This window comes from Sorex araneus, chromosome X, assembly GCF_027595985.1.
Source record: "Sorex araneus isolate mSorAra2 chromosome X, mSorAra2.pri, whole genome shotgun sequence".
Lineage (NCBI taxonomy): Eukaryota > Metazoa > Chordata > Mammalia > Eulipotyphla > Soricidae > Sorex > Sorex araneus.
In genome coordinates this window covers 60,726,131-60,745,688 of record NC_073313.1, presented here as the reverse complement: position 1 = coordinate 60,745,688, position 19,558 = coordinate 60,726,131, and the positions used below count along the sequence as shown (strand labels likewise).

Below are 19,558 nucleotides of genomic sequence, written 5' to 3'. Positions count from 1 at the left end.
ACTTTATTGTAACACTTATAGCAAGCAAACCCTTTCATTTTGAAAAACTAAAACTCTGACCCACAAATGACTATTTACCATTTACCTCTCTTTCTGTCCTGTGGCAACAAGTTGGCCATTCTAATTTCTATTTCTTTGATTCCACTCCATATAAGCAGAATTGTGTGTTTCCATAAGACCAACTTATTTAACTTAGTTCAGTGTTTTTAAGATTCATCCATATCATCATCAATCATCATCAATCAGTACTTTGACCAGTTTTTATGACTACTGTTCTATATGCAATTTTAGACCATCCATATTTTATCTATACATTCATCTATGTTGTTTACATTTCTTGGCTATCGTTAGCATTCATAGGCAAGATTTTCTGTGGATGTAAGTTCAGTTCTCTTGGATATATACCTAGGAGTAGAATTGCTCAGCTTTATATGAGCTGGAGTGATAGCACAGCGGGTAGGGCATTTGTCTTGCACTCGGCCGACTGTGGTTCGATTCCTCTGCCCCTCTCAGAGAGCCCAGCAAGCTACTGAGAGAATCTTGCTGTATGGTAGAGCCTGGCAAGCTACCCGTGGTGTATTTAATATGCCAAAAACAGTAACAAGTCTCACAATGGAGACGTCACTGTTGCTCACTCGAGCAAATTGATGAGGAATGGAATGACAGTGATATTGATTCTATGTTTTATTCGGAGGAACAGAAATTTCCCAACCTGCTTGCACCATTTTTCATTCTTTCATACATCTGCAGTGTATGAAGGTTCTAATTTATCTATACTCTTGACAATGCTTCTCATTATCTATCACTTAGTCGGTTGCAGCAGGAATTTCCTACCACTTACCACCTTTACAAACAGCAATTTCTTATTTTTTTCCCTTTTAAATTTTTATTTTATTGAATCACCATGAAAAAAATGCAAAGCGTTCAGGTTTCAGTCTCAGTCATATAATAATTAAACACCCATCCCTTCACCAGTGCACATGTTCCACCACCAAAAACCCCAATACACCGCCCTACCATCCACCCCCCACCTAAGTAGCTAATGATCTCCACTTTATTCTCTCTATACTTTGAATACATTCAATATTTCAATACAGAACTCACTATTATTCCTTGGAATTTTCCCCCAACAATCAGGCCTGCTGAAAAGGCATTTCTCTAAGAAGCTGCTCTGGGTGCCAAAATAGGTTAGAATACCTCTTGGATCATAGTCTTTAGGAGCAGAGGGTCCGTTTCACAAGTGCAGCTCCAGATCTTATCTGGGCGGAGGGCATGCCGGTAACACCCCCCTCCCATGATCGCTTATGAGCCACGTCACTGCAAACTCATACCTCTGGGTTGTGAATCTTAGAAGGTAGCTCTTGCCACGTGGGTATTGCCACCGCTGCCATTTTCCACGCAGAAAAACAGGGTAGAGAGGGAAAATCCCTCCCCGGGTGGCACGGGGTTGTAGCACAGTTCACAGTCTAGATGCATTTCTGTAAGGAACCACTCTGGGTGCCAAAATGAGTTAGAAGACCTCTCGGATTATAGTCTTTAGGAGCAGAGGGTCCATTTCACGCGTGGCAGCTCTGGCCAATTTCTTATTTTTTATTAAATTACAGTGAGATACACAGTTATAAAGTTTTTCACAATTGGGTTTCAGTCATATAATGTTCCAACACCCATCCCTTCACCAGTGTACATTTCCCACCAACAATGTCCCCAGACAAACAGCAAGTTCGGATCTGGTTCAGTGGGGAGGGAGATAGATTAGAGGGGACCTTATGTGTTCCCAAGATATACTGATAGGAAAGCTATGAATTATAAATAATTTTTCATTTTCTGTGTTTTAAGAAAGACAATTATGAACCTTCAGTTTTATCCTGATACAAAAATCAGGTAAGTAGATAGCTCAAACAGCATGGTAATAGGCAGCACAGAGCAGGTCCAGTCTAGATTTTAATCCCATATATCTCTCTTTGGACTCCTTACCAAAATCCCTGGGTTTGTTTATTCTGTAAAATGAGGTAAATTCCAACAAATAAAATGTATGTTAAAGAGTCTATACACATTCGTTGCAGAATAGGCACAAAGGAAAATTCCATTTGTTTACCCTTTGATTTCCTCTAACTTTAATTGAATTTTCACTAAAATTTTAATTGATTTCAACTTTGTTGAGGCCTAAGGCTTCTTGGAACAGATAACATAAAAAATGGAGAATATGCAGGACGCTTTCCTGGAATGATGAACTTACATGTTATGGTATTTTTGTAGAAATGTGATATAACAAGCTGTGCACCTTGACCTCTACAGTTGTCATGGTAAGTAGTGTTTTCTATCCATAGCAACTAACTAAAACTACAGATAATTATACAAGTGATGAAGGTAAAAATAACCACAACTAGAGAATAAATCTTGACTTTAAAATGTGCACCAAGCTCCTTCTCTCATGTGGGAGAAGACATGTGTGAGAGCCAGAAATCTCAGGCTAGAAATGCGTGGCAAGCACAGAGTGGTGCCTTTGAAGGAGGTAGGAAGGATGAAGCTAGAAAGGAAGCCTACGCTTAGATTGTGGAGGAAAAGACAATCGAATATCTTTTTTGCACAAGTTTGCCAGCTAAACGGAAGCCCCCATTCTCCCTGGATTTTGAGGGCTGGCTATTCCAGAGGAGTCTAAGAGAGTTCTAAACACACTGACATGGTCTTGTCACTGTCATCCCGTTGCTCATCGATTTGTTTGAGCGGGCACCAGTAACGTCTCTCATCATGAGACTTATTGTTACTGTTTTTGGCACATCCAATACGCACAGGTAGCTTGCCAGGCTCTGCCGCGAGGGCTCGATACTCTTGATAGCTTGCTGGGCTCTCCGAGAGGGGCAGAGGAATCGATCTCGGGTTGGCCGCGTGAAAGGTGAACGCCGAACCGCTGTGCTATCGCTCCAGCCCAACATGGTCTTACCAAGAAATTTGAATTCTAGGTCCTGGTCAAGGACAGGGACTCACAACTGAAATTGACTATAGTGTATTTTGAAAGTTTGGCCTTAGGAAGTTGTAATGGGGACTCAAATGTCAAGTCAGAGCCATCCGTATCCATAAATCCTGACCACCTGACTATCAATGTTGTATATCGGGACCACACACCCTCAGAAGAGACCTCTTTGGTGTCCAATAGCACTGTAGCACTGTAGCACTGTTGTCCCGTTGTTCATCAATTTGCTCGAGCGGGCACCAGTAACGTCTCCATTGTGAGACTTGTTGTTACTGCTTTTGGCATATCAAATATGCCATGGGTAGCTTGCCCGACTCTTCCGTGCAGGTGGAATACTCTCAGTAGCTGGCCAGGCTCTCCGAGAGGGAAGGAGGAATTGAACCTGGGTCGGCTGCGTGCAATTCTAACGCCCTACCCACTGTGCTATCGCTCCAGTCCTTGGTGTCTACTAAGGAGATAAAATGATTTTTATGGCAATCAGAAGACTTAAATTACCTTAAATCATGATGTTTCTTGCCCCAAATGCCCCAAGAACATTAAAGCCGTCTGATCCTTCCTTTCTTACTTCTCTATTCCTCTCTTTCTTCCTTTTACATTTCTTTTGTCTGTTAAAAACTAAATTACTAATTTATTAAATATAGATAGTGTTCAGGAACATCTAAGTGGAAGAGTTAACTATGAGAAAAGTCGAGGGAGGGGCACCTCCTAGGTTCTGTTGATTTCTAAGTTTTGTATTATTTTTTATTTTATTGTGAATGAATTACTTTCTTTTGATTCTTTTCTTTTCTTTTCTTTTCTTTTTGGGTCACACCCAGATATGCTCAGGGGTAACTCCTGATTCTGCACTCAGCAATTACTTCTAGCAGTGTACCGTGTACCAAATGGAATGCCGGGCTCAAACCCAAACTGGCTATGTGCAAGGCCCTCCCACTGTAACTATCACTTTGGCCCCTCTTTCGTTTCTTGATCAAATCTTTTATTATTATTTAATGTATATCTATATCTCTATATCTGTGGTAACATTCCTTGTTCTGCATTCTACTTTGTCTGGTATTAATACAGTTGCTTCATCTTTCTTGTATTAGAGTTTGCATGAAATATATGTTTTCCTCATTTTGCTATTCAATTTTTAGCTTTCTATGTAAATGTGTTTCCAGTAGACAGGGTCGTTCAACTTTATTTCCCAGGTAAGACAATTTTTACTTTTAATTGAAATATTTTACTATTTTATTCAAAGTAAAAATTTATTTACTTGAATTAGTTTCTCTATTTATTGGAAATTTTGGAAGAACTTTGGGACATAACACACCTTCCAAAGGGAGCCATTTGTGAGGAGCAAAGTATGGGTGTCATGATAACAAGGGAGCATCTAGGGCTTCTTGCCACAGGGTTTAATGAATCTCAGAATCTTCAGTTAAGAAGTGAGAGGCTTGGACTTGAGCAACTGTAAGAGTCAGCTTGGATATGCTGTGATCACTAAAGCAGAAGAATCGTAAACATTCATATTCCCATCCACTCTTGTCGTGCCTTATGAGAGATCCCTTAGAATTTTCACTGGCACCCCATAACTTAGAGGGCGTAGATGAGTTCAACACTCTATAGTATTCTTTCTGTGCTAAACTGTAGGAAGAATAAATAAAAAGTGTTTAGGCTATCTGTGAACATTTATTTTTTGTTACAATTAAAAATGAAAATCATAAAAATATTAAAAGCACAGAAGTTGTTTATTTGTTTTAAGGGCACAGTGCTATTATACTACATCCACAACCAAAGTGCTGATATTCCTCGATCATAGTACATAGGATATTATAACATCATTTTTTCTTTTTAGTTCATAATTTTAGGTAAAGTAATATTTCTTCTGGGTTCCAGTGCTAGAACAAGATTCTTACACAGTTTGTTTACAATAAAACATTTAGTAAAAGGCTTAGCAAAATTCTATTAATCTGTATGTCTATATATCTATCTCTTTCTATTGATATTTTTACCTACCAATCTTTTACTTGCTGTGAAGTGAGGAGGAAAACAATCACGACTCTTTTTTTTTGCTTTTTGGGTCACACCTGGCGATGCACAGGGTTACTCCTGACTCTGCACTCAGAAATTACCCCTGGTGGTGCTCAGGGGATCATATAGGATGCTAGGAATTGAACCCGGGTTGGCCGCATGCAAGGCAAACGCCCTACCTGCTGTGCTATTGCTGCAGCCCCACAATCATGACTTTAAAACCAAAATGTGCAGTTGACAAGTAAGAGTCGGCTTGGGTCTTCTTCAACAACGAAACTCATTGGTGGTGGTAGAGGGTGACAGTTTCTACACCATGGGAGTGGCATGAACTTAATTTTAGAGGTCACTCTGACTATGACTTGAAACAGTTTGGAGGGGGCAAAAGCAGGGGTGTTAAGGAACTTAGGGAAGGGCAGAGGGTGACAGACTAAAATGCTGTGCATGATGATGAGAAGATGGATTTACACACCTTCCCTCCTCCAAAAGAAAATTTTAAAAAATTTACTGAATTGCTGTGAGATAGTTACAAGCTTTAATATCTGGGTTACAATCACACAATGATCAAACACCCATCCCTCCACCAGTGCACATTCCCCACCACCAATATCCCGGGTATACCCCCTCTTTCCGACCCTCCCCTGCCTCCATGGCAGACAATACCTTCTCTCTACTTTGGAGCATTATTTTGCAACACAAACACTGAGAGGTCATCATGTTTGGTCCATTATCTACTTTGCACACATCTCCCATCCTGACTGATTCCTCCAGCAATCATTTTCTTAATGATCCCTTCTCTATTGTATCTGACTTCTCCACTCCACTCATGAAGCAGGCTTCCAGCTATGGGGAAATCCTCCTGGTCCTTGTATCTACTGTCCTTGGGTGTCAGCCACATAATATGTTATTCTATACTCCAGAAATGAGTGCAGTCCTTCTGTGTCTGTCCCTCTCTTTCTGACTAATTTCACTTAGTGTAGGATAACATTGGGTTTGTCCTTTTAGCCTTGCTGCAGGGAACTTAGTTTACCTTAAAACAATGTCTTTAATAACATCACGTGAGGCTGACACCCACTATGAGACTTGTTACTGTTTTTGGCATATCAAATATGCCACAAGTAGCTTGCCATGCTCTGCCGTGTGGGTAGGATACTCTCGGTAGCTTTCCAGGCTCTCCAAAAGGGCCAGAGGAATTGAACTCGGGTCGGTTGCATGCAAGGCAAGTGCCCTACCCGCTATGCTATCGCTCCAGTCGATACTTCATGTATAAGGAAAATTATCCATTGACTGAATTATTAAAATTCAAAATGAAACAAAATTGCACTTCTACATTCGCTTTATGTATTTATTACTGAACACAAGTAAAACATACCATACTTCATGAAATAGAATGCTCTTAAATGATTAATTAAAGTTATGTGATTGGCTCTAACTCAATACCACACAATTGGGGTATTATAACACTTCAGGCAACCAAGTAATGAATTTGAGAATTTGAGGACCAGTACTCCCCTATCAAGTGTGAGAATTAATTACCATTCATGATTATGATTGATATTATAAGTGATATTCAATATTGAAAATGAATGTGAAAACATTTAAAATTTAATCACTTGTCACTTGTCTTGGGCTGGAGCGATAGCACAACGGTAGGGCATTCGCCTTTCATGCAGCCGACCTGTGTACGATTTCCCCGCCCCTCTCGGAGAGCCCAGCAAGCTACCGAGAGTATCGTGCCCACACAGCAGAGCCTGGCAAGCTACTCGTGGCGTACTGGATATGCCAAAAAACAGTAACAATGTCTCACATTGTGATATGTTACTGTGCCCGCTCGAACAAATCGATGAACAACGGAATGACAGTGACAGTGCCAGTCACTTGTCTTCCCGTTGACCTTTGATTTTCTCAAACGGGCACCAGTAACATCTCCATTTGTCCCTGTCACGTGCTAGGGTAGCCCAATGATATCTGTTCACTCCAGGAACAGGAAGAGCCTCAAATCGTTCATTCAGAATTTTGACGAAGAAGTCTGACCACCTCATTGGTGGGAGGCCACGTGTTCTTTTGACATCCCGTGGAATCCAGTCGGTAACAGCTCTAGTCCAGAGGTCATCTCTGAATTGCATTACATGTCCGGCCCATCTGATTTTTGATGTCTTGGCAAAGAAGACAGCTTCCCTGATTCTTGACGTGATACTCCTAGCATAGCTATTTTGATTCCTTTTTGGGATACCCGAATAGCATTCTCATCCTGTTTGCATAGGGCCTAGGTCTCTGAGGCATATGTTATTTCAGGAAGAATGGTGGAATCAAAAAGATGTGCCAGGAGTCGGAGGTCCTTCATCCTCTTAACCATTTCTTTGACGCTCTTGAAGGCATTCCACGCTGCTCTCTTCCTTATGAGCATTTCTGGCGCTAAGTTGTTCCTCTTGTTGAGTTCTCGACCCAGATCCACATAGCTGCTGCATTCGGAGATGTTCGTTCCATCGAGAGCAAATAGAGCATCAGGGAATAGTTCGTTTTTCATAAGCATCATCTGGTTGAGGTTCAGCTTCAGTACAACCTTTCCACACTCGCGGGTCAAAGTCTGCCAGCATTTGTGCCGCTTGGCTAATGTTTGGCGTTTTGAGAACAATGTCATCAGCGAAGCGGAGGTGGTGTAGTTGCTGACCATCTATCTTCACTCCCATTCCTTCCCATTCTAGTCATTGCATGGCATTCTCAAGGATGGCACTGAAGAGTTTTGGTGAAATGGTATCACCCTGCCAAACCCCTCTCTTTACGTCAATGATCACTTCCTTGTAGAATGGTGAGATCCTGGTGGTGAGTCTGTAATACAGCTTGAGGAGGATCTTGATGTATTGAGTTTGAACACCCTGTTTAGCTGGGCTTCGATGACCACTTCAGTCTCAACAGAATCAAAGGCCTTCTTTAAGTTGATGAACATTAGACAGAGCAGTATCTTGAACTCTCATGAAACTTCAATGAGTTTGGTCACTCTGTGGATATGGTCGATCATGCTGAATCCTTTTAGGAACCCAGCTTGCTCGCATGGTTGTCCTTCATCTAGTGTTTTGCCTATTCTTTTCAGGATGACTCGAGTGAACAACTTGTAGATGACAGACAGCAGGCAGATTGGGCGATAGTTGCTGAAGTCATGGATGTCTCCCTTCTTGTACAACAGAACGGTCCTGCTAGTTTTCCACTGGGACAGAACCTTGCATTCAGACAGGTAGCACATGAAGAGCTGAGCCAGTGTATTAATGAGTACTGGTGGCAGATTCTTCATTTGTTCGGGTGTGACCTTGTTTGGACCGGGTGCTGTACACGTCTTTACCGACGAGATGGCGTGTCAGTTTCAGAAGGGAAGACATTGGGAATGACGTATCCATCCTGCAGAATTTGGTATGTGGGCAGGTAGACGTGGCTGTCAAAGAAATCTGAGTAGAAGTCGTGAATAATCCTCTCCATTGTCTTTCTGGAAGATGTGATAGATCCATCAGGACGTCCGAGGGCAGTCATCTTGGTCTTGTAGTTGGTGAAGGACAGCCGAGCATTGCAAATACTTTTCCCGGCTTCTTCCACATCGGCCAACACTGCTGCTCTTCTCTCTTTGAGGTCTGCCTTTATCGCTTCTCTGCAGAGCTTTGCGAGCTCAGATGTCAGCTTGTGGTTGCCTGAGGCTCACGCCAAACCACGTTGACGAATGAGCTCGAGAATTTCCAAAGACAGGCCTCTGTTTGTGGCTTTCTCAGTCTCAGCATTCTTCGTGCAGTCATGGAGGTGCTGAACCAGTTGATCATATTCCTTGTCGATGTTGTCAAGGACGGCATCTTCCCATGTTGCCGCAATAGTGCCAAAGAGCTCCCAGTTGGTGTCATTCTGGGAGTTCTTTTCTTAAACTTAAACTTTGCAGAATTTTCTCCCCACTCTGTGAAGTAGAATTTAGCACGAAGGAGACGGTGGTCCGATCACGTTTGGAATTTTGGGACAACAGTAACATCGGTCAGGCAAAACCTTCGATTAAATTTGATGTGGTCAATTTCATTGTGGAACTGTCCACCGGGAGACTCCCATGTCCAGCGTTTAGATTCAGCCTTCTGGAACTGTGAGTTACCATGGATGGTCTTGGTCGACATGATGAATTCAGACAGTCTCTCACCCAGATCGTTCCGTTCTAGGCCATGGGTCCCAATGTGGAGTTCTTCAGGCCACCTTCTCGGACCTATATTGGCATTAAAATAACCCACAATGATCTTGTAGAAGGTGTGGTCTTCTTTATAGAACCTCTCCAGTCCCATGTAGAACTTCTCGATTTCTTCTTCATTATAGTTGGATGTTGGTGCGTAGACGACAAAGATAGAAACTGCAGGCAGTGAGCCATATCTATTCAATTGTAATCGTCTGATTCGGGTTGTTAGGCATTCAAATGAATCAATGCTCATGGCCAAGTTCATGTTGACAAGGACACCAACGCCACCGACACCTCTGTTGTTGCATGTTCCGAGGAACAATTATTCTCCAGTGTCGAAAATGGCGTGATGTGATCAATGTCTTCTTGTTTCGGTCAGACCAATGATGTACTTGATCCTCTGCAGTTGCACCATCAGGTCCTCGATGGATGCTTCCGATGCCGGCGTATGTGCATTGAATGTACAGACAGTCATTTTAGTCTTTCTTCGTTTTGGCTGTCTAGTTTGTCCCTGAGATTTTTTCAGCCTCTCCTCGCTCATCTTTCTTAACACTGCCGTACTGGGGGTTCTTTTGGTGTCAGTTGAATAAGGTCTATTGTTGTTACTGTTTTTGGCATATTGAATATGCCACGGGTAGCTTGTCAGGCTGTGCTTGCGGCGGGATACTCTCGGTAACTTGCCAGGCTCTCCGAGAGGGACAGAGGAATCAAACCCGGGCCGGCTGCGTGCAAGAAAAACGCCTAGTGTTTAATAATTTTGTAGATAATAGAATTTTCTATGCATAGAAATAATGAGGGAGTAAATTTTTACTAAAACTTTTTCTCATTAACTGACTAGATTTTTCTACATAAGCAAGAATGGCAGAAATGATGGTTATCTGTTCCAAGTGGGAGTTTTTTGTTTTGTTTTATGTTGAATATTTCTTGAGAATAATTTTAGTAATGCAGGAAAAGAATAAGTTGTGCTTATTCTAAATTATAAAACAATTTCTTACTATGAAAACAAATGTTTCCAAGGCAAACTTTTAATGTCATTTTATATTAAATGAACAATAAAAGTAATATATGAATCACAAATACATTTGTGATTCATACATTATTTGCATTTCAAATGAAAATATAATCACTTTCCATCTATTCACTGAATATTAATCTAACGAGTCTGTAAGGATCTCTGTGGAATACTGAAATTGTAAGTAATGAGCTTATGTGTATGCTAGCAAAATACTTCTACTAATGTAACATGAAGTTTTCATTGACAGGTAGGCCAAAATAAATCAAAAGACATTTAATATTTTTGTGGAAAGGACACATATGTAACCCTGTAATCACAAGTAACATAAGGATTTAGCAGTTTTGTTTATGCCAGACCACCAAGCCAAGTTTCTTTTAAGCAGTTTTGTGAATTTCATAGAATATACTATTCTTAAATTTTATCATTATTAGAATTGTTTCTGTAATTTACTGTAACTTACACACAAATGGTGTATCCTTTCATTTTCTTCTTTCAAAAAGAATAACTGCTATTAATTTGGACTTTCTATACTTTAAGTTTGATACAGGTTTGCTAAAATAATGCTTGAATATAAGCTACCTTTGTCACTTGTACCACTTGTCTTCCTGTTGATCTTGATTTGCTTGATTGGGCGCCACTAACGTCTCCATTTGTCCCTGTCGTGTGCTAAGGTAGCCCAATGATATCTGCTCGCTCCAGGAACAGGAAGAGCCTCAAACCGTTCATTCAGGGTTTTGACGAAGAAGTCTGACCATCGCGTTGATGGGCGGCCACATAGTCTTTTGACGTCCCGTGGAATTCAGTCAGTAACAGCTCTAGTCCAGTGGTTGTCTCTGAATCGCATTACATGTCCGGCCCATCTGATTTTTGATGTCTTGGCAAAGGAGACAGCTTCCCTGATTCTTGACCGTTGATGGAGTTTGGAACTCCGGATTCCTTCTCTCACTTGAATGAGACGTGATACTCCAAGCATAGCTCTTTCGATTCCTCTTTGGGATACTGAATAGCGTTCTCATCCTGTTTGCGTAAGTCTCAGCTACCTTTATTGCTTAAAAGTGAATAGTGTTGGAAAAGTGCATTACTACCACAGGTCCGAATGTTTCATAGGTACAACTTTGAAGTAGCTGCTGCTCCCATAACTATTTATGTTCTCTTAGGTTTGAACAGGAAGAAAGAATCAACACTTAATTAAAAAAGATCAGAATTAACAAGGTGCAAGCCTATAAACAAAACTAATTTAACCACATTGGTTTAATGTGTCTAAAGTTATCATTACTTGATTTCACTTCTTTCTTCAAATCTCATCAAATAACATAGATATGAATGTTGTAATAATCACCAGCTCTTGTTGCTGTTACTAGATGACAGAAAACATGCAATTTTATGTCACCGAAGTGACTTTAAAAATTCTGAAAATGAATGTACTTTTTGTTAAGTCCCTATTAAATACACTTGAACAACATATATTAGTTGCTTTGAGTAGTTTATGCTTAGAAAACATTGACATGGCAAGTAAATGACATCAATTAAAAACCTTCTACTCTCAATTGTACATTTACAAATACTCTCCTACATTAGCGGATTATGGAACAATTAATAAGGAGGAAACTGTTAATAGAAGAAAGTTTCCAGAGTAATAGTACAGCAGGTAGGGTACTTGCCTTACCCATGGCCGACCCAGATTTACTCCCTAGCACCACATACAGTCCCCTGATCCCAGAGTGCAGAGCCAGGAGTAAGCCCTGTGCATAGCAGGTGTGGCCTAAAAACCAAAATAAAAGTTAATTCATGATATTTTTATTTATAGGTCAAATTTTCAGTCTATGCTTCATATTTGAAGAACACTGCTAAAGTGATCAATGAATCCTGAAAGTAAATGTACTGGGAGTAAATTTCATGAAGATTTATACCATGAAAGCTTTAAATCACTTAAGAGAAGACCTTGGGAAATGGAAAAGTATTCCATGTGCATGAATCGGAAAAGTAAATATTGTTAGAATATCTATTTTACCTAAGCTAGTTTGGCCCCAAACCAAAAAAAAAATCCATGTTTTGAATGCTTAGACATCTCAGTACTGATTGTATGGTAAAAGTTCATAAATGCTGATGATTTGCCTTGCAAATGAGACAGTTCCCCTGCTCATACACTGTGTAGCATCATCCCTGGTTTATAGTGGGGAATATGGGGGATCAACTCCCCCCCTTCCACCACTTTATCTTCCTCCTTCCTAATTCTATCAGTCATGTCTCTCGGTTAGTTTCCACTGGGATTTGTCTAATCTCTTTGCTTTGTTTCTTAGTACGGTGCATATGAGAGAGATCATCTGGTATGACCTTTTATTTTCTAACACACTTCACCTAGTATGACAGGGGACCGATTTTTTAAGGACTGGAACAGGAAGGCACAGGCACAGGGGAGGTGGGGTGGTCTTCCACACTTCAGTAGACTCTGTATTATAGTACTAAACAGTTCTTTCTCTGTCATTTCCAGGTTATTTCAAAGATCACGTCATGCCAATGAATCTCAGGTTAAAAGCAGTTTGTGGTGCCTGAACGCTGTGACAAGCTCAAACCAGGATGGTTTACTTAAAAGGCATTCCTTATTTTAATTATGTACATGTGGAACAGATCTTAGCAGTATTTTAAAATAAAGAATTTTGATCAATAATTTCTTTTGCTTTTTGGGGGGTCATTTCCATTTCCAATACGCAAGGGTAGCTTGCCAGGCTCTGCCACGCAGGCTTGATACTCTCGGTAGCTTGCCGGGCTCTCCAAGAAGGACAGAGGAATACGAACTCCGGTCGTCCGCGTGAAAGGCAAACGCCCAACCGCTGTGCTATCGTTCCAGCCCCATGATCAATAATTTTTTTAAAAAGCAGAGGAGAAAGGGAAGCATGGGGAAATAAGGCCAGGGACTTAGATGTATGGGTGATGTGGGAGAGCGCTATTGCTCTATATATCCGAAGCACAGACTCAACAACACTAAAAGCACGAGACTGAAACTACAACCACCAAACTTGGAGCCGTGCTGCCGTGCCTCGGGTAGCGGGAGGAGTGAGGGATGAGGCTGAGGAGGGAGTGTGTATGGCAGGGATGGAAACACGGGAGAAGAGAGATTGACACTGATGAAGCTAGTGCTGGAATATTTGTGCCTAAGACTCATGTATTAGTAACTTTGTAAATCACAGCTCCTTAATTAAATTAAAAAAATTTTAAAGAAGGAAAATTTAAAGGAAAAACCTGAAGAAAAAAAGAAGCATTTGGAAACGAGTCCCTCTTGAAGTTGAGTTTTAAAAGCTTCATTTTAAACTCACTAGTTCAGGGTTTATTTGTAACATTAGCATGGAAAGAAGGGTACATCTAAAGATCATTCATTAGAATGGTCACTCCCCAGAATTATACAGCAGTATGGTTGACAAATTAAAATGATAGCCATTTACGGGACTTCACAGTGTTTTCGTCAATGAATCCACTGGGTGTCCGGAGTTTTTTCTTCCCTTTTTTGGTTTCATTTTGTGGGGGGGTCACACCCTGTGGTGCTCAGGGCTTACTCCTAGCTCTGTGCTCAGGCATCACTCCTGGCTGGGCTCGGGGGACCCTATGGGATGTTGATGCCAGAGATCGAACTTGGGCTGGCCATGTGCAGGGCGAGCCCTCTGTCTGCTTATACTATCGCTCGGACCTCAAGGGTGTCCAGCTTTATTTACTTTTTTTGGAGGGGGCCACACCCAGAGATACTCAGGGGTTGCTACTGGCTCTGCCCTAGGAATTACTCCTGATGGTTCTTGGGGCACCATATTGGATGGCAGGTATCGAACCTGGGTTGACGCGTGCAAGGCAAATGCCCTACCCGTTGTGCTATCGTTCCTGCCCCAAGGGTGTCCAGTTTTAAAGTTAGGATTTCACAGGACATAAAAAGTTCTGGAACTTTGCCTGCAACATATCCTCCCTATCGGAAGTGAGGTCACCATGATGAATAACACTGAACATGAATGATGTTGGCGAACTAATATTTAAAAGATCATGTACAACTGGAATGAGACGCGGTTGATTTGTTTCCCAGGGAAGGTCTGGTTGGACCCTCGAGAGTCCAGTCTGGCTCCACATTCCTCCTTTGGGGTTATGCAATAGCGTTTTGGAGTCCCAGCAGTACGGAAGCCAGACTTGGATGGGAACCCTGCGACTCTGTATCCATGGCACACCGGAAGTCAGTTCCCCAACCCCAGTTCCGGAAGTATTCCGCAGCCGCCCACGACACCACCCGTCTAGGCGGAAGTGGGTCACCCTCACTCCGTCTTGGCTGGTGCTCAGAGGACGTGACTGGAGGTAGGGGACCGGGCCCTTCCCCACTGTCACCCCGGGGCTTGGTTGGGCGGCAGAAGAGCTCTGTTGGGGATGTTTGAGACCTGTCCCTCACCCAGCTCCGGCCGGTCTCGCGAGATCTGAACCCACGTGGTTGGTGCGGCAAAAGGGGCGGGGCGGTGCCGCCGACTGTTAGACGAGCTGCAGCACGAGCACGCGACGCCAGCAACTGGGGTGAGCACCGGGCCCTGTGGCGGTGGGGGTCGTACCCGGAGGGAGCCTGTGCCCCTCTTTCGTGCCTCCGGGCCTCGGGACTGTCACGGGGCTCCAGAGCAGTCACCCTCGGTCCTCCTCGGGGGCACCCCTAGGGCGGCTGGGCACCCTCCTGCCCGACGACGGCTTTAGGGGCCCAGCCTCGGGCTCTTCGTCGGCAGGCGCCCCCCGAACTTCCCAGCCGGCCGCTTCGGCCTCACCCGCACATCTTGGAAGGACCCTGAGCCGTCGGGGGTCTTCGGGGGGCACTGGGGCGGGTCGGGGGGTCGGGGCAGGGATCGGGGTGCTTCAACGAGGGCCTGGGGCACACCGGGTCCTGGCATCTAGAGCCACCAGCTTTGTGTGACTCGCTGGCACATCTTGGAAGGAAGCTGAACCATCGAGGGTCTCTGGGGTGCACTTGGGGGGCCGGAAAGCCGGGGTGGGGGCAGGAGGCTGGGGGTTGGGGCTGCAGGGTTGGAGTTTGGGGCGCATCAGTTTGGGCTCCGGGGCCCCCATGGCCTGGTTCTAGATCCACCAGCTATGTTGTGCCACTGCACACGGCGTTCCAAGTCGCCCCCCCCTTCGGCAGCCAGGCCGGGGCCTGGGTCCACCCGCTCCTGGGTGCTTTCTCAGGGACCCCTCCCCCACTTGCACGAGGCCGCGTGCTGAGGCGCCATTACAGGGCGCTGAGTCATCTCTGCGGAAGTGCTGAGAGGGGCCCTCCCCTTCCAACCAAGTTCACAAATTGAGGCCGTCGTTCCGGGGATTGTTGTGGGCCCCTCTGCCCCCGGAAATTCACGTATTGAGGGGCCATTGGAGGGGGCGCCTTTTGTCTCTGCGGAAGTTTTTAGAAGCGCCTTGGGCGCCCCTCCCCCCCCTCCGGACCCCCAGGAGTCCAGGTGTTGCAGCTGCCATGCGGGGGGGTGGGGGGGGAGGCTGGGGGCGGGGCGCGCTGCGTCCCTGGGAGTTTGGAGGAGCCGGCAGGCAGGCTCAGGCTTCTGGAGAGTGGTGCTTGGTGACAGAAGCTGTTTCATGAATGAAAGCGAGCGTTGCTATGGCAATAAGGGAATAGGATTCAAAAGGGAATCCCTTGTGGTTACAGCAGTTAGAGCGTTGCTGTCACAGTGCAGTTTTGAGGAACCGCTTTGTAAAATTTTCGGTAAAACATCTTGTTACAGTGCTTGATTTCTTAAGTGACTTTGTTGTGCAACTTGATGCTTTGGAAATGATTCTTTCTTTGAGGAAAACACTTCAATTGGGAGAGAGCGGGAAGGAACTCGTCGAGTTTGGGATGTTTTTTTCCTTTAGAAAAAGAATGGCATGCTGTGTTCTTCCTTTGGGCAAGAGGGCCAGGGGTGAATTTACGAGATGAGAGTTTTATGGACTAATTGGACTACGTGAGCTCTGCTTATTACTAGAGAAAGGAAATGTCTTGTCTTCCAGAAACTTGTTATTTTTTCCATAATCACCAAATAAGTACTGGCTTCATTCTATAAGTTCAAATTCTGCTTGTAAATAGTAGCACAGTTTATAATTCCAAATGTGCTACTGTGTGAGGGACCTAAAATGGAAATATGCAAAATGACCTTAACTGAGATCCGTTTGTTAATAAATTTTAACATGAAGGGCTGAAAGAGATAGTATAATTTTTAAGGCACTTCTATGCTGTCAATCCAGGTTTTTCCCTCCGCACCGCATGTGGTCCCCAAGAGTGAACACTGAGCACAACCAGGTGTAGCCCCCAACCCAGAACTAAAAGCTCAGACATGAGTGCATTTGGGGGGCCCCACTGGTGATTCTTGGTCAACTGGGTTTTTAGTTCAGTACAAGAGCCTGAGAACTTAATGCAACTTGAACTCTGCAGTGCAGGGATTAGCTGGGTCCTCCCCAGTGATGTTCTGGGGGCCTGCAGCACTGCACCCCACCCTTCTATGCTGTGGGGACCATGTGATGCCCAGAATTGAACTGGGTTGGGTGCACACTCGGCATGCACCCTAACTCCTGTGCTATCTTCTGGTCCAAACTATGAATGCCTTTTTTTTTTGCTTACAGGTTTTTGTCTTATTTTTATTTCTTAAATTTATTTTATTTTTTAATTTATTCTTTTAATAGTGAATCACTGTGTGGTACAGTTACATACTTACAAACTTTAGTGTTTGCATTTCAGTCATACTATCTACTATCCATCCTTCCACCAGTGCCCATTCTCCACCACCAATGAGCCCAGTATTCCTCCCTCCACCCTGCCCTTTTGTTCTCTCTCCTTTTGGGTGTTGTGGTTTGCAGTAGAGGCATTGAGTGGCCATTGTGTTCAATTTATAGTCTACATTTGGCACACATCTCCCAACCAGAGCCAGTCCTCCAAACACCCTTAACTTGGTGTTCCCTTCTCTGTCTGAACTGTCTTTAAAGCCCTGCGGCTGTGTGGGCAGTGAAACAGCTGTGGCTGTGGTGGTAGCCATGGTGACGGGACTCTGAAACAGGAGCAGTTGAGGCAGTTTGTTTTGATCCCAACTGTGAGCTCCCAGCAAGGCAGCTGATAAATAAGCAGGGCGTGTGCACAAGGGAATATTTGGGCCTGAAAGTAAACACCCAGACCCCGTGAGGCTTCCCAGCATATTGGCACTTCTCTGGTGCTCTGGTTTGGGAAACTGAGTCACACCTAATTCCTGCAATGCTAAAAAGCTGCTTTGTTTCTTGTCATGCCCAGGTGACACACTAGGTTTGAGTGTTGCTAGGTACAAGCTCTGTGAGACCAAGAGTTTTGTAGGAGATCAGGTGATAGTACCCCACATGTGTCTCCTGAAAGACAAGAACCAAGTAATTGAACAGAGTGCATGGGAGCCTGTGAAGGTGGCCTCCTGGTTTACACTATGCAAAGTTATGTGCATATTATTTTGTCTTTCATGAAGATATTAAGGGGTCTGTAACATTGTACCCACTCTATCAATAAATTACCGTATCACTGTCATCTCATTCCTCATCGATTTGCTCAAGCAGGCACCAGTAATGTCTCCATTGTGAGACTTGTTGTTACTGTTTGTGGAACATCTAATACGCCACGGGTAGCTTTCCAGGCTCTGCCGTGCGGGCGAGATACTCTGGGTAGCTTGCGGGGCTCTCCGGAGAGGGGCGGAGGAATCGAACCCGGGTTGGCCGTGTGCAAGGCAAACGCCCTACCGCTGTGCTTTCACTCCAGCCCCTATCAGTAAATACCGATTTATAAATGTTGTTATGAGAAATGCCAATTTTGTTATTTGAGACACTTCGTATTTACGGGGTGTGTGTCTTGACTTAAGTCTAGCTAATGTCCTGCTAGGAAAGGATGCTTTGGAGATTGATGAGTTTTTCTTCTGATTCTATTTCTAACAATTAAGCACACTGTTTAAGTAACAAGTTGTTCTTTGATTACAGAATGTTCATGACCATTAATAAATGCACTCCATATTTAAATATACAAGTGGTACCTCTGGGAAGGAGCTGAGAGCTGTCAGCTCTTGCATATGCTAATTCCAAAGATCAAGGCACACTAGATATTACTCAATCAAGCTAATATTTAGCTTTGGAAATTAAGGCAGAGATTCATGAATTTTATTAGTGTTCTCTGTGTTTATATTTAATCATACTATATGTATGCACAGAGTGTTCCAAGATCTTTTGTTTTTATTTTTTAAGGTGTATGTGTTGCTTACTGAATTTGTTAAATTCATGAATGTAGTTAGTTTTCAGGAGCAAGCAATCCATGAGGTGTGTCTTCCAGCTGCTCATATTCCCAATGTGTTTTTCCCCTCCCTGTCTCTTTGTTAACATGGACTTTGACATTGAAGATTAAGGTGGACATTATCATTTGAGGCATGCATCAAATATGTGGGTACACAATGCACATTAGACTTGTCCTTAAATCTCTCCTTTTTGGCATGATAACCTCCTGAGAGTTAGCTATGGATAATGAAGGCAGGGCTCAGGACCATTTTACAGGTATTTAGAGACCGGGTCACTTGCCAGCATCACATAGCTAGTACAGAAGAGCTGAGACGAGATTTCAGGCATTTGGATTTTATCAGCATGGCTAATTTGTATTTGTTTTGCAACCTCTTTTAAATTAATGTTTTTAAGGATCTCTTTTTGAAAATTAATATTTTTAAAATGTGAGTTAGTTGGAATATTTCCCCCAGCTTGTTAGCCTCCTAACTTCAGCTTTTTCCATTTGGAAGAAGCAGCTCTTATTAATCTCTTGTTTTCTGCAAGAAAGCATGCATATTCTAGAAAGTGGAGTTCACCTCAGAGCTTCACTCTCCTCCCCAGACTGCTTTAGGACTGCCTGGCAACAACATTCTTGGGTGAGCAACAGACAGGAATCAGTATAGACTGTTTACTCTGCCTTCTTTAGTATCAGCAGCTTTTGCTGATTTTCTCAAGAAACCTCGTTGCTAGCTTGTTGGATGTAGGGACCACACAACGTTTGGAAATGAGAAAACTCTAAAATAACAGCTTTAAAGTAACAGGCATGTGATTAAATGTGAAATTTAAGGATCTGTGTGAGAAAAAAAAATGATTGTATTTTGAGGTGAAATTCATAAAGTCAATCAGCATGAAGTCTCTGGAAAGTCTCTCTGAGAGTGGTTTTATTTTTCTGTACATTGCACAGTAACAAGTTGGAATCTTTGGAGAAGCCTCTGCCATGCCTGATCACCGGGGGTGTCTGAATGTTTGAAGTGTGCTGAGGTAGAGGATGTCATGCTGTCGGGCTGGACTTTACTATATTCTGTCTGAATGCTACCTGGGAAAGGGAATTGTGCAGAGCAGCAGGACTGCACTG

The 19,558-nt window shown here is 43.3% G+C and overlaps 1 protein-coding gene and 1 long non-coding RNA gene across 4 annotated transcripts in view; both read left to right on the top strand.

Annotated features, from left to right (window-relative positions):
- PASD1 (PAS domain containing repressor 1) overlaps positions 1-19,558 on the top strand; it is a 259,538-nt gene that overhangs the window by 157,221 nt on the left and 82,759 nt on the right. Inside the window, exon 3 of one of the 3 annotated variants that reach the window (XM_055121490.1) lies at positions 2,257-2,303. The exons of the other annotated variants lie outside the window; for them this stretch is intronic. The gene's annotated coding sequence lies outside the window, so the exon portion shown is untranslated. The remainder of the gene's footprint in view (positions 1-2,256; positions 2,304-19,558) is intronic. 3 annotated transcript variants of the gene reach the window in all.
- Positions 10,863-12,806, top strand: LOC129399937 (uncharacterized). The gene is made up of 3 exons (XR_008627295.1): positions 10,863-11,207; positions 11,990-12,165; positions 12,674-12,806. It is a non-coding gene; the product is annotated as an uncharacterized LOC129399937 (long non-coding RNA).